General features: G+C 35.3%; 1 protein-coding gene across 5 annotated transcripts in view; it reads left to right on the top strand.

Moving 5' to 3' along the window:
* The window catches only part of LNPK (lunapark, ER junction formation factor), a 106592-nt gene that overhangs the window by 72598 nt on the left and 21315 nt on the right, over positions 1–12679 (top strand). The window lies entirely within an intron of this gene.

Raw genomic sequence — 12679 nt, 5'->3', positions numbered from 1 at the left:
TTCCATATGCTATTGATAATTTGGATTTCTTCCCTTGAGAATTGTCTGTTCTGTCTGTTGGGGAAAAAGGTCTTATTCTTGTAAATTTGAATCACTTCCTTATATCTCTTAGAATTGAGACCTTTGTGAGAAAAGCACATGCAAAGACTTTTTTTCTGTTGTTTCCCTTCCAGTTTTTAGCTGCATTGATTTTGTTTGCTTAAGAACTTTGAAATTTTATAATCAAACTTCTCTAGTTTATCTTCTGCCATTTTCTCTTTGTTTGGTTGTAAATGTTCCCTTATCAAGTCTGAAAGGTAATTTCTTCCTTATTCCTCTAATTTGTTTGTGATACTGTGTTTTCTGTGTAAGTCATGTATCTTCTGAAACTCATCTCTCTGTAAGGTGAGATGTTGATGTCTATATACGTAGTTTGTCATGATTTTACTTTGCATTATCTTTGAGTATTACAAAGACACTAGGTATTTGTCACTGGTGTCTGGGATGCTGTTCTATGACTTTATACTCTGTGAGTTGTTCTAAAATTAAATATATTTCTTCATTTGACTATTAATTGCTTCTTCATTTTATTTGAAAAACTGCAGAATATGTATATATGATCTATTCATAGCTCTGCCCAACTTGTGATATTATTGTTATCTACTTGGAATATTGTTATATGGCTTACATGGTTGGATGTAAGACTTGGTTGTAAGTCAGTAGTATGAGAAACCTTGTTTAGACAAACTACTTAACCCTTTCTACAGTTTACTTAGGAAAAAATGTTTGATAAAACTATTTGGATATAAAGAAAAAACACATGAAGTTGGATGGCGTAGAATGTAACGATGCATAGACTTGTGACAGTTCTGTAGAATCCATTGCTTGAAGTCATTCACTACTGCTATAGATAGTATACTTTGGTAAAAAAAGAGTGCTGGAATCTGAGTTTTAATCTTACCTCTTTGAAGATCGAATTTTCTATTGAGTTCTGGCTTTTTCATCAGGAGGATCTGGAAATCCCTTATTTCATTGAATGTCCATCTCCTTGCCTCAACTTTGCTGGATAAGTGATCCTTAATTGCAGTCACAGCTCCTTTGCCTTATGGAATATCATATTCCAATTCCTTCAGTCTTTTAATGTAGAAGCTGCAAGGTCCTGTGTGATCCTGACTGTAGCTTCTCGATATTTGAATGGTTTCTTTCTGGCTGCCCTGTAGTATTTTCTCCTTTATTTGATAGTTATGGAATTTATCACTGCTATTCCTTGGCGTTTTTAGTTTGGGATCCTTTTCAGGAGGTGAACAGTGGATTCTTTTGATTACTATTTCTCCCCCTGGATCTAGGATTTCTGGGCAATTTTCCTTGATGATTTCTTGGAAGATGTTGTCCAGGCTCTTTTTTTCATCATGGCTTTCTGGTAGGTCAATAATTCTTAGATTTTTTTTCTCCTGGATCTATTTTCTAGGTCAGTTGTTTTTTCCAGTCATTTTCTTCTATTTTTTCATTCTTTAGATTTTGTTTCACTGATTCTTGATATCTCATAGATTCATTAGCTTCTACTTGCCCAGTTTTAACTTTTATCAAATTGTTTTTTTCAGTTAACTTTTGCATCTCTTTTTCCATCTCTCCAGTTATTCCTTTTAAGGAGTTATTTTCTCCAGTTAGCTTTTGTACTTCCTTTTCCATTTGTCCAATTTTCCCAGTTAGGTTTTGTGCTTCCTTTTCCATTTGTCCAATTTTCCTTTTTAAGGAGCTGTTTTCTTCAGTAAATTCTTTTTTCATACTTTTTATATCATTGACCAGTTTTTCTTCTGTTTCTTTAATATGGATTTTAAAATCCTTTTTCAGCTCTTCCAAGAGGGCTCTTTATGCTTGTGACCACTTCATAGTCCCTTCTGAAGACCGTACTAGGAGTACAGTCTCAATGCTGACCTCTTTGGTATTTATGTTTTGGTCCTTGTCCCCATAGAAAGATTCTATCATCTTTTCTTTCCTGCTTTGCTTCTTACTCATGATAATGATAATTACCCTTTTCCTGGCTTTTAAAGTAGATTTCTGCTTCTAGGGCACAAGGGGCTCTGTCCCACAGTTCTTGTGTCTTGAACTTGAGGCTTTGTGTGTTGTGGCCTCTGGTTCTTTTAGCTAGAAGCTAAAGTGCTGCAGCTTATCTGGTGCTGAGCTGGCTGGAGTGAGAAAGCAGAGGCCAGGTGAAGTCTTTTTCTGTTTTCCCGGATTTACCCTGGAGCTAGCTTGTTAAATGTGAGGGAGAGGTGGTCTGGCCACCAGAGTTCTCCTCTACTGAGCTAGACCATAGGCAAGCTCAGTGGTTAGTGATCCTGGCTGCCCTGGTGTCTTCCCGATTCCCTTGGGGTTCTGAGGCATGCCTGGGGTCCTGGTGTTGGTGGTTGCAGAACTCCACCCCGCCAGGGCACTCTGAATCTCCTCCTGGTTTACTGAGGTGGGGCTATCTGAGACAGCTGTGGTCCTGCACTGGTCTGTTTCAGCTATAGCAAGAGCAACCCTCCTTAGCGATTTTCCTAGCCTCACGTGCTATGAGACTGTTTGCCCTTTCTGCTGATCCCACTGTTCCAAGATTTTCCTGGGGAAATATTTTATGATTCTTTCAAGGTCAACAGGAGGAGGGGGAGAGAGAGCATTTACTGATCGCTCCACCATTTTGGCTCCTGGTAGTTGAAGTAGGTGACTTACAGACATTTAATCTGTGGGCTGATAGTCTCAGGAGCAGCCACTGCAGATACCTGGGGCTCCACAGCTCTCACTCACTTGGTTCTGCTGGACTCCCGTCCTGGGCCGATATGCCTGAGATTCCACAGTGCAGCCGCTGCCTCAGACCCTCCCCTCCCTTCCTGCTTGTCCCTGCCACGGTGTGGCGCGCTGGTACAGCCAGTGCTGTGTGTTGCTCCAGTCCCACACAACAAATCCTTCCTGTCAACCTTCCAGTCTGTCCTGGACTGTGAATCTGCCACAGTCTGTCTCGTATTGGATTCTGCCCCTCCAAAATTTGGTCAGATTCTCTTTTTAGAGGTATCTGAAGGAGTTTGTCTAAGAGCTTAGGTGAGTTGCTCTCACTCTGCCATCTTAGCTCTGCCCCCAATCTACCTCTTCTATTTACTATCTGTGGGATATTAGGCAACTTTCTTAGCTTCAGTTTCCTAATGTCTAAAATGGAGCAAAGAATATTCTGCCTACCTCATGAGGTGATTGTGAGGAAAGAAGTTTGTTGAAATTTAAAGTGTTGTATTGATGTGAGTAATTAACTAGGTTAATTTGGCAATTAAGAAAGAATGTGTTTAACGTCTCAGATTTTTAACTTGATAAAATTTTCTAAAAATAATTTTGGGTTTCTTGAAACAATTTAAAAAGAATATAATTTCAAGAGCAGTCTTTACTGGTACAAAGCATTCATTTTCTTTTTTTATTGGAAAATCTAATAATGCTCTATTTCATTTCTGAGAATCATCATACAAGATAATGAATGTGAAATTGCTTTGAAAAATTTAAAAAGTTCTATCTAGATGCAAGCTATTACAGCAGTTTTCTAATTATCACATTTCTAACAATGTTAATCCTCTAGAATGTATCAGTGAACTCAGAAGTGAATGAAAAAGTCCTTTGAAATATCTGTCATAAAGCCCTATCATACAACTACCAACATTAGAAACCCTACATAGCTCATTTAGATTATATTTTCGGATATTTATGTACAGTGTTTTTTTTTAAACAAGTGCAGCTATTTCTTTTCTCAGCAAGTAGTAAAATAGGGATTTTTAGTGGAGGGTTGTTAGAGACAGGGACAAGAATAGTTTAGAAATAACAACTGATAGTAAGTTAGGCAGAAAAATTAAAAGACAAGAAGTATACTATGTATAGCACAGTACAACAGTGGAGCTTCTTAATGAAAATACTGAATCGTGTAAGGTCAAATTATACTTAGTATGTTATAGACTGAAAGGTGCAGAGAATACAAAATCTTACTGTGCTTATTGTTTGAAAAGTCTTTTATTTGGTAGAACAAAATGCTGCCTTAAAGACTTTCCTCTGATAAGGTGTCTCCTGTATATATGTTAAAATCTTATGATTCCTTCTTACTTCCTCTTTACTCCTCTGTAATGAAAGAGATAACTTGTTTAGTGACTCTCTGATTATTTTATCAAGTGACGCATAGAGCAGAGACAAATGCTTTCCTGTAGTAATGGCCAGAAGAAATGGGCCAGATGTAGCAAGAGAAGATAACTTACATTTAGAGGGTGGGAGGAGGTATAGCTGACCTAGCAAAAGAAATAGAATAGGTAAGAGATAGGAGAACCAGGTTTAAATGGTGCAGAAGAATATTTCAAGGAAAACTTACATAGTTGGTGTTGAATACTACAGAAAAGTCAGAATTAGGACTGAGGAAAAGTGACTTTTAAAAGAACAATTTTAGCTGAGTGATAATATTAGAAGCAAGATTGTCAAGGGTTAAGGAAATTAACACAGTGCTTGGGACATATTAGGTTTTTAATAAATGTTTGTGGATTGATTATTTGTGATGTACAAATGGAAATAGTTTAGAAGTTTAGACTACTTTTTTTGAGAAAATTTGGTAGAAAAGATGAAAGAATTTGGTTAGTAATTAAAAGGAATAGCAGGAGATAAGGAAGTTTTTTTTAAGTATAAAAGGAAATTTGAGCATGTTTGTGGAAGACAGCGAAAAGGAGGAGGAGAGATTAAATTGTGGGATTGGGAGGATGGTTATTTAAGCAAGGTCTCTAAAGAGGGATAAGGGAATGGAATTAAGGGAAGGGATTGAGGGATTTCTTCCTGAGTCAAGGTAGAAGGTTTGGGGATAGGTGAAGATAGGGTAATTTTGAGGTGGGCAAGATTGAGAAGAGGGAAATTGAGAGAGTTCAAATTATTCAGCAACTTTCTAATATATTTATCATGCAATGTTACTTATGGTTATCTGCATTTTAACCCTTTACTACATTGTACACGGTAAATTTTACTACACTATAATCTGAAAGATTATTTATCACAATGATATATCACTGAACACATACATTCTAGGCATGAATAAATGCTTGACTTTTGAATTAAGGGGGACTTGGCTGAAGTTGGGGAATTAAGGAGTCTGGAAAAGGTTGCAAATAGCCATTTGTGGGGAATATAATAAGGAATTAATGAGACATAAAGGGATTGCCAAGTTTGGTGGGGGCATTATTTTACAGTGGGCTCACCACTGTTTTATAATTTATAGTGACTGATTAACCCATGAGTAGAATGCTTTTCTTTCCTTGACTTTTAGAATCCCCTCCCTGAAGCCCTTCCCAATGTTCCCCAAATATTTTTCCCTAAACTACCTTTTATTTATTCTGTGCATATTTGTACATGTATATGCTGCTTCCTCTATGGAGTGTAAATTCTGTGAGAGTTAAGCCTATTTAGTTTTAGTTTTTGTATCCTCAGCAGGCATCTAAGAGGCAGTTGGGTGGTGCAGAGGATAGAGTTTTGGACTTGGAGTTGGGAAGACCTGAGGTCAGATCCACCCTCAGATACTTTCTTGCTGTCTTTCCCAGGGCAAGTCACTTAACCTCAAGAGATCTGCTTCAGTTTTCTCAACTGTAAAATGGGGAGAATAGTGGCACCAACTTTCCAGGGCAGTTATAAGAATCAAGTGAAATGGTATTTGTAAAATGCTTAGTGCAGTGCCTGACACATTATAGGCACTTAATAAATGCTTGTTTTCTTCTTTCTGCCATGTAACACACTGTTTAGTATGCAATAGGATCTTTATAAATGCTTGTTGTGATTGATTAAATTCCTTTACAACATGATCCCAATGTATCTTTCTAGCTTTAATTCATGTTTAGTTCCCTAAGTCTACGGTCTAGCCAAATATATTTCTTAATATTTCTCATATGTATTGCCTTATGCTGAGGCCCCACCTTTCCTCTGTCTTGTAGGAAATTAGGTATATAGTATTTCACTAAGAAGAACCTTCTATATGAAGTCTTTTTCCATTCCTCCAAGCTTCTAGTGCCTTGCCCTTCCTTCTCCCATACCTTATCTCCCATGATAAAATGTAAGCTCCTTGAGGGAAGAGATTTTTCTTTTTTGGTTTTGAAGCACCTAGTATAGTGCTTGACACACATAGGCACTTCAGTTTTTGTTTGTTTTTCTCCTTAAAAATGTGTTCTTTTCAGTTACAAAACTCTATTTTCTTTTCTCTGCATTGAAAAAAAAAACCTTTAAGTCTTGTTACAAATATGTGTGTATGTATATAGTCAAGCAAAAGAAATTTTTCTGCATTAGCCATGTCTAAAAATTATTTGTCTTAGTCTGCACCCTGAGTTAATAATTTTTTTGGCAGTTGGTATGAAGCATTCTTCACCATCAGTTCTGTGGAATCATGGTTGGTCAATCATTGCATTGATCAGAGTTCTTAAGTCTTTGAAAGTTGTTGTCTTTATAGTGTTGTTGTTAATATAGAAATTGTTCTCCTGGTTCTACTCACTTCACTATGCATCAGTTCATACAAGTCTTCTCAGGTTTCTTTGAAACCATCCCTTTTGTCATTTCTTATGACATAATGATGTTCCATTACATTCATAATTTGTTTAGCTATTTTCTCCAGTTGATGACAACCCCCTTAGTTTCCAGTTCTTTATCACCATAAAACTTGCTGTATATACAGGTCCTTTTTTCTTTGATGTCAGAGAAAGAGGGTCAAAGGATATGTATAGTTGAGTATATTTTGGGACATAGTTCCAAATTGCTTCCCAGAATGGTGGGATCAATTCATGACCCCCATAACAGTGCATTAATGTATCTCTTTTCTGGTAGCCTCTCCAACATTTGCTATTTTCCTTTTTTTATCAACTTTCCTAGTCTAATGAGTGTGAAATGGAACCTTGGAGTTATTTTAACTTGTATTTCTCTTACTTATTGGGAAGATTTTTTCATGTGGTGATTGATAGCCTAGGTTTCTTTCTTAAAAAATTGTCTATCCATATCCTTTAATCATTTTCCATTTGGAGAATGACTTAAGAAATGCTTGTTGATTGAATTACATGAAAAGGAGCTGGAGGTTAAAAACTGGTCTTAGAGCCCAATAGAAGTCAGTTGTATGACTCTGCACCAAAAAAACTAATGCTGTTATAGGCCGCTTTGAGAGGTAGAGTGTTTAGATGAGGAGAAATTATAGTTCTCCTCTATTTTGCTCTGGCCAGATCCCATTTGGAATGTTTTATTCAGTTCTGGTCATATTGTAGGGCAGGGATAGGAACTGCATCTGTGATTTCATTAGTACATTGAACTCTTGAATAAGGTAACTCCTTTTTACCAGTTCAGGTCTATATTTTCTCTGCATCTTATAATGATAGTGGTTTGCTTAGATCATTAACAAGTCAGGTGAATTGTACAAGGTCACATATTCAGTATGTATGAACTTGAAGTTTTGCAGAAGTTTTCCTGGCTTAAAAACCTCTATCATGATGCCATGTGGGCTCACCTCTCAGTTTAGGTAGGAAACTTGCAAGGGGCAGCATGTTTAGAAGGAGAGGACTAGAGAATGGATCATTTGAAGCAACTGGGATTGTTTAACCTGGAGAAAAGACGAATACAAGGAATAGTAGCCTTGAACTATTTGAAGGGACCTCCTATGGAAGAGTAATTAGATTTCTTGTCTTCAGAGGGCAGAGACTGGAGCAATGGGTGAAGAAGTAAGGAGGCAGATTTAGGTTTGATGAAAGGAAAAACTTCCCAATTCTTAGAATTGTTCAGAAGTAGAATAGTCTTTTTAAGAGTAATGGATTTGCTTTCACAGGAGATCTTTAAGGATAAAACATAGAACCCTAGTTATGGTTTGGATTTAATAGACATTTGGTCCCCACAACAACCCTATGACATGAGTATTGTAAGTATTATTATCCTGATTTTACAGATAAGGAAACTAAGGTTATGGTTGTGACACATCCATGATTGTAATGATATGGAAGTGACATCCATCATGTCACAGGTGGAATATCAGAGGTCTTGCCTAACTACAAGTCTAACACTCTTTATACTGCACCACACTGCCTCTATGGTCCCTTCTAACTCTTAGGTTCTGTAATTATAAATTAAAAGTTAGAAATTGCCCTTTGTGTGGTTTTAGTTGACACAGCTTTTCAACATGGGTTGAAAGCAAGAGGGTTTGGGGATTACAGTTGACAGTCAAGTACAGTGTCTTTTTCTCTAGCATTCTGGTTAATGGAAATCTTACTGTGTCTAGTTTTGGGATATTGTTTGTTAGGTGATTTGACTATAGAATTTGGGTGCTAAAAAAATCCTTGAAATATCTAGTTCATTTTTATACTTTAAAGCAGGATTGTACTAGAACCATATTGGTAAAAACCAATAGACAAGGAAATGATTTCAGTAAGCCACTTCACTGAGTGGTGAGATCTTGGTTAACCATATTTAGAGAATTCTTTAGTAAAAACGGGCAAATATTGTTAATCCATCCCCTTAAACCTTTATACATCTGGAACAGTATTATCAAACTCAAGTAGAAATGGGGCCACTAAACTGTGTAAACCATGTATTAACATTATTTGTGTTCTGTTATATTGTTATTTATTTTGTTAAATATTTTTTTCCCAGTTAAATTTTATTCTGGTGTGACTGCACTTGGGAGTGCCCATAGACAGTATTTTTTTTTTTTTTTAACACTTTTGATCTAGATTTCCTGCCTCTTGCTTGCAACTGTCCAGGGGGCTCTTTGTGCTAGTCCTAGAGGTCTGAAGGTGACAGTCCTCAGCTCTGAGAGATTTTGAGAAATTTCTAAACAGAGCCTTCCATCAAATGCATGGTAATTTTTGGGACCAGGTATCAGTCTGGCCTTGGATCCACTCTGTAGGATAGATATAGGTCCTACCCCAATCTTGCCCTGGGGATTCAAGATGCTATGGTACTTCTTTAAGGTCACAGCTTGCATGCCAGCATTTAGGGACCCCACAGTCCATCATTGCCAGTTGGCATTTGTACTAGCCTGGAGGTCATGTTTTTCTTTTTGGTGCCAAATACTACTGTAAAAAATGGGAAGATAATTAAATACCCTCTGGAGTGTGACATTCTGGTGTGTCAGTCATTGTCAGCTTTTCCTATATTTATCCGAAATATCTTTTGCTTCAACTCAAACTCATCTTCTCACATTATCTTCAGTGAGATGGAGAATATTGATTCACCACCCTCTATGTAAGGGTGGGGAACCTTTTCTATTGAGGGCCACTGACCCACAGAGGAAAAAAATCAATTGAAGGCCACATGCAAGTAAAAAGCAACTTAATTTAGATTTTTTTGTCTTAAAAGTATAAAATGTTCAGCTCACCTGCTTTTCAAATTAAAGGTAAGAAACATAGAACATTACCAATTAATGCAACAAATAGTAAAATAAAATTAAATATAGTAAAATAAAATTAAATATATAGAGAGAAAAAGGGATAGAGGAATGAGGAATAGAGATAGGAGAGAAAGGAGTGGGCTTTGAAGGTCTGGGAGGTGAATATTTCTCTGGTAAATTGCTTTTCCCTTGGGTTGGCTTTTTTTTTGTTTTTTGTTTTTGTTATCCTTTGTCTTTCTCCATTTTTCCTTTGCCCAGAGCAATAGCACTCCTGAGAAGGAGGGAATGGCACATGAGAGTAAAAAGAATGCCAACTTTATCTAGCATTGGGCTGAAGATTCCCCACTTTCACAAATAGCTTTTAATCTATCTGAACATTTTAAAACTATTTTCCAGCCTTCTTTTCTTGGAACAGAATAATTCTAGTTACCGTAACCCATCCATGTGAAGCCCAGAGCTGAAAATAGCGTTCAAGTAAAGTACTTGAATAGCACTAAATGGTTTACTAAGGACTACCTGATAATCCTGTTTTTTTTTTTTTAAATGTACCTTGATTTTAAAAAGAAAAATAGAAACAAGGTATGAAAAACCTGTAGTTAGGAAACGTAGTTTGTTGAATTACTAAAGTGTCCAGCACTTGTGTATGTACAAAGTTGTAAAAATTCACAACTTTGCAGAAACACATTTCTTAAAAATCAGTATTCGTATCTGTATTAGGCTTATTTTTTATAAAAAAAAAACCAAACACCAGTTTTTTTAGCATATTATTTCTAGATCTCCCTAGATATTTAGTATAAAACCATTCCTTTCCACTTTATTTTTCTTTCCCCAATCTCTTTTTGATTCATGTTTGATTCAGATTACTTCCATTTAAATTCAAAACTGATTCAAATCAGATTCTTTTCAGTCTAATTAGCATATTTTTGTTATATCTCCAGATAATTGATGGTACTATTAAATTAGTTCTCAGCCTAGAATGGACTTTATCGTATATAACATTTGTCATATTTCTCTACTGTGAGAGTAAACAAGTTGATCACTAATTTGGGGAAAAATATTTATTTTAAATATAAGATAGAAAAGGACTCTTTTTAAAGATTAGCTAATATATAATTTCTCAAACTATAATGAAAAATAATGGTGGGTCAGATACAAAAAAGGACACATTCAGAAATGATTAAGTTGAAAATACTGGGAATTTGGGTAATACCAACATACATTGAGGTATACTTGAAAATATTGTAGCTATTATTATTTCTCACTTCTACCAGTCCTTCATTTGGAAATACTGAAACTGTATCTGCCTTCCTTTTCTCTCCTCCCTCTCCCCCATTACTTTTTCTTTCATATATTGTCCAATTCAGATTTTAGAATCATCAGGCAAAGTCTGTGACTTAACTGTTCTATAGAATGCCAGACATCGTGTCTTTCATTCAGTAAAGGTTAACAGTTACAAGTTCTTTACCTTTTAGTGAAGTGTGAGTGATATTACGACAGTGATGTGGTTAGTCTCAGGTACTTTAATATACATTTAAAGGAAGATATCTGAATAGTCTTTGCTGAAGAGATGAAAAGATAAGTCTACTTAAAGTGTCTTATCACAGTTTGAGAAGTGTTCTCAGTTATCTGAGGTAAAAATACAAATCTCAGAACTATACTTTGGCAAAAATAGATATGGAGTTTTTGATGCATTCTCTTAGTAACAATTTAAATTTCTAAATCCTTGTGTGCCTATATTGATTTTTGGAACCCTTTGTAAGAAGACTTAGTTTCCAGAGCATTTAATATACTTCCTAACTGAGTAACAATGATTTCCTTGTGGATAGGAAACATTAAATGATTAGCTTTTTGCAAGACATATTCGAGATAATTAATCCAGGTGGAATATGAAATTCTCTACTTCAGATAAACATGGGAAGTTTCAAAGTGTAAGGGTAGTTCATTTCACTTGTTCAAAAAGACTATGGAAGTAGTATTTTCCATTGTCATTCTTCTCTCATCAGTCCTCCATTTAATCCTTAAATTTTATCTGATCATCTAGTTCATATCATTTCAGCTTTTATATTTTAACTTTCTTAATTGGAAATTACCTAATGGGTTAAAGTCACTATCCTTCTCTCCACTCTACTCCCCCACTAAATAGATAACTTAATTGGAAATTCTTCAGATAAGTTGTTTTTTTTAATTGCAATATTAAACTATAGAGTTGTAATTCATTGTAACTGGAAAGTAAAAAAAGCTCCAACAAAATGTTGTTTTGTTCTTTGAAATGACAGGTCTAAAAATACTGCCTTTTTACCTTACTATTTCCTTTGGCATAATTATTGGTATTCCAAGGTTCTATATAAGGAGTAGTATGTGTTTCTAAACTAATTTTGACCATTTCAGTAAAATTTCAATAATTTGTATTGTATTCATTTTAAATTTATGATGATTTGACATGTATGTGAGATTAGACAAGTTCAAGGGATGCTTGACTGGAGATCGGACCATTGACAGAGTAAGATAAGTTCAGTTTTTCTAAATTGTATAATGAATAGAAGAGAATAATTTTTGTTCAGCTCCTTAAATGTACTTTTTTAGTCAGTAAGTAAACATCTATTAATCACTTACTGCATTCCAGGTACTGTACTAAGGGCTGAGAATCCTGAGTAAGCAAATTAATAGTGTAAAGCTCACTGAAAATAAGAAACAGCCTTTGACTTTTAAGTTAAATATTCTTAAAGATGCTTGGCTCTATTCAATTGCATTTAAGCAATATACTGATTACAAGTTATTGTTATTTCCTAAAGAATGGGGGTGGGGTGGGTGGGGAAGCAGGGAAGGTATTGGGTATATCTTTTAAAATTTACTTTAAAATGAAACTTTCTTGGAGAAAAATAACCCTAAAATTTGGGTTTGCTTTTTTTTTTTAACTAATTCAAACTAACTTTCCCCCCCATTATTACAAATTAGTATGACTTACAGATCAATCAAGGAGCTTTTATTAAGTACCCATTGTATGCCAGGCACTCCATTAAAGAATTTTTAATAATCAGTTTATGACCTGAATGACATGATATGTAATTGAGCTAATAGTTATCTTATTTTTATTTTGAAAAAAGAGCTGGGTATCAATATGTGATCTTTAAATAAATGTGATTGTACTATAGCTTTAAAATTAGGATACCTTCCTTGTCTTTTGATAATTTTCCTGCATAATTTTGCATAGATTCCTGTTGCATTTTGCCTGACCTCATAATGTCTTAATACTTATACTGTAAAATTTAAATCACTGATGGGTAAGTTTGTGGTATTATCTAATTACTGTCTTGT

This window comes from Notamacropus eugenii, chromosome 5 (genome assembly GCF_028372415.1).
Source record: "Notamacropus eugenii isolate mMacEug1 chromosome 5, mMacEug1.pri_v2, whole genome shotgun sequence".
Lineage (NCBI taxonomy): Eukaryota > Metazoa > Chordata > Mammalia > Diprotodontia > Macropodidae > Notamacropus > Notamacropus eugenii.
This window is presented reverse-complemented; position numbering and strand designations above follow the sequence as displayed.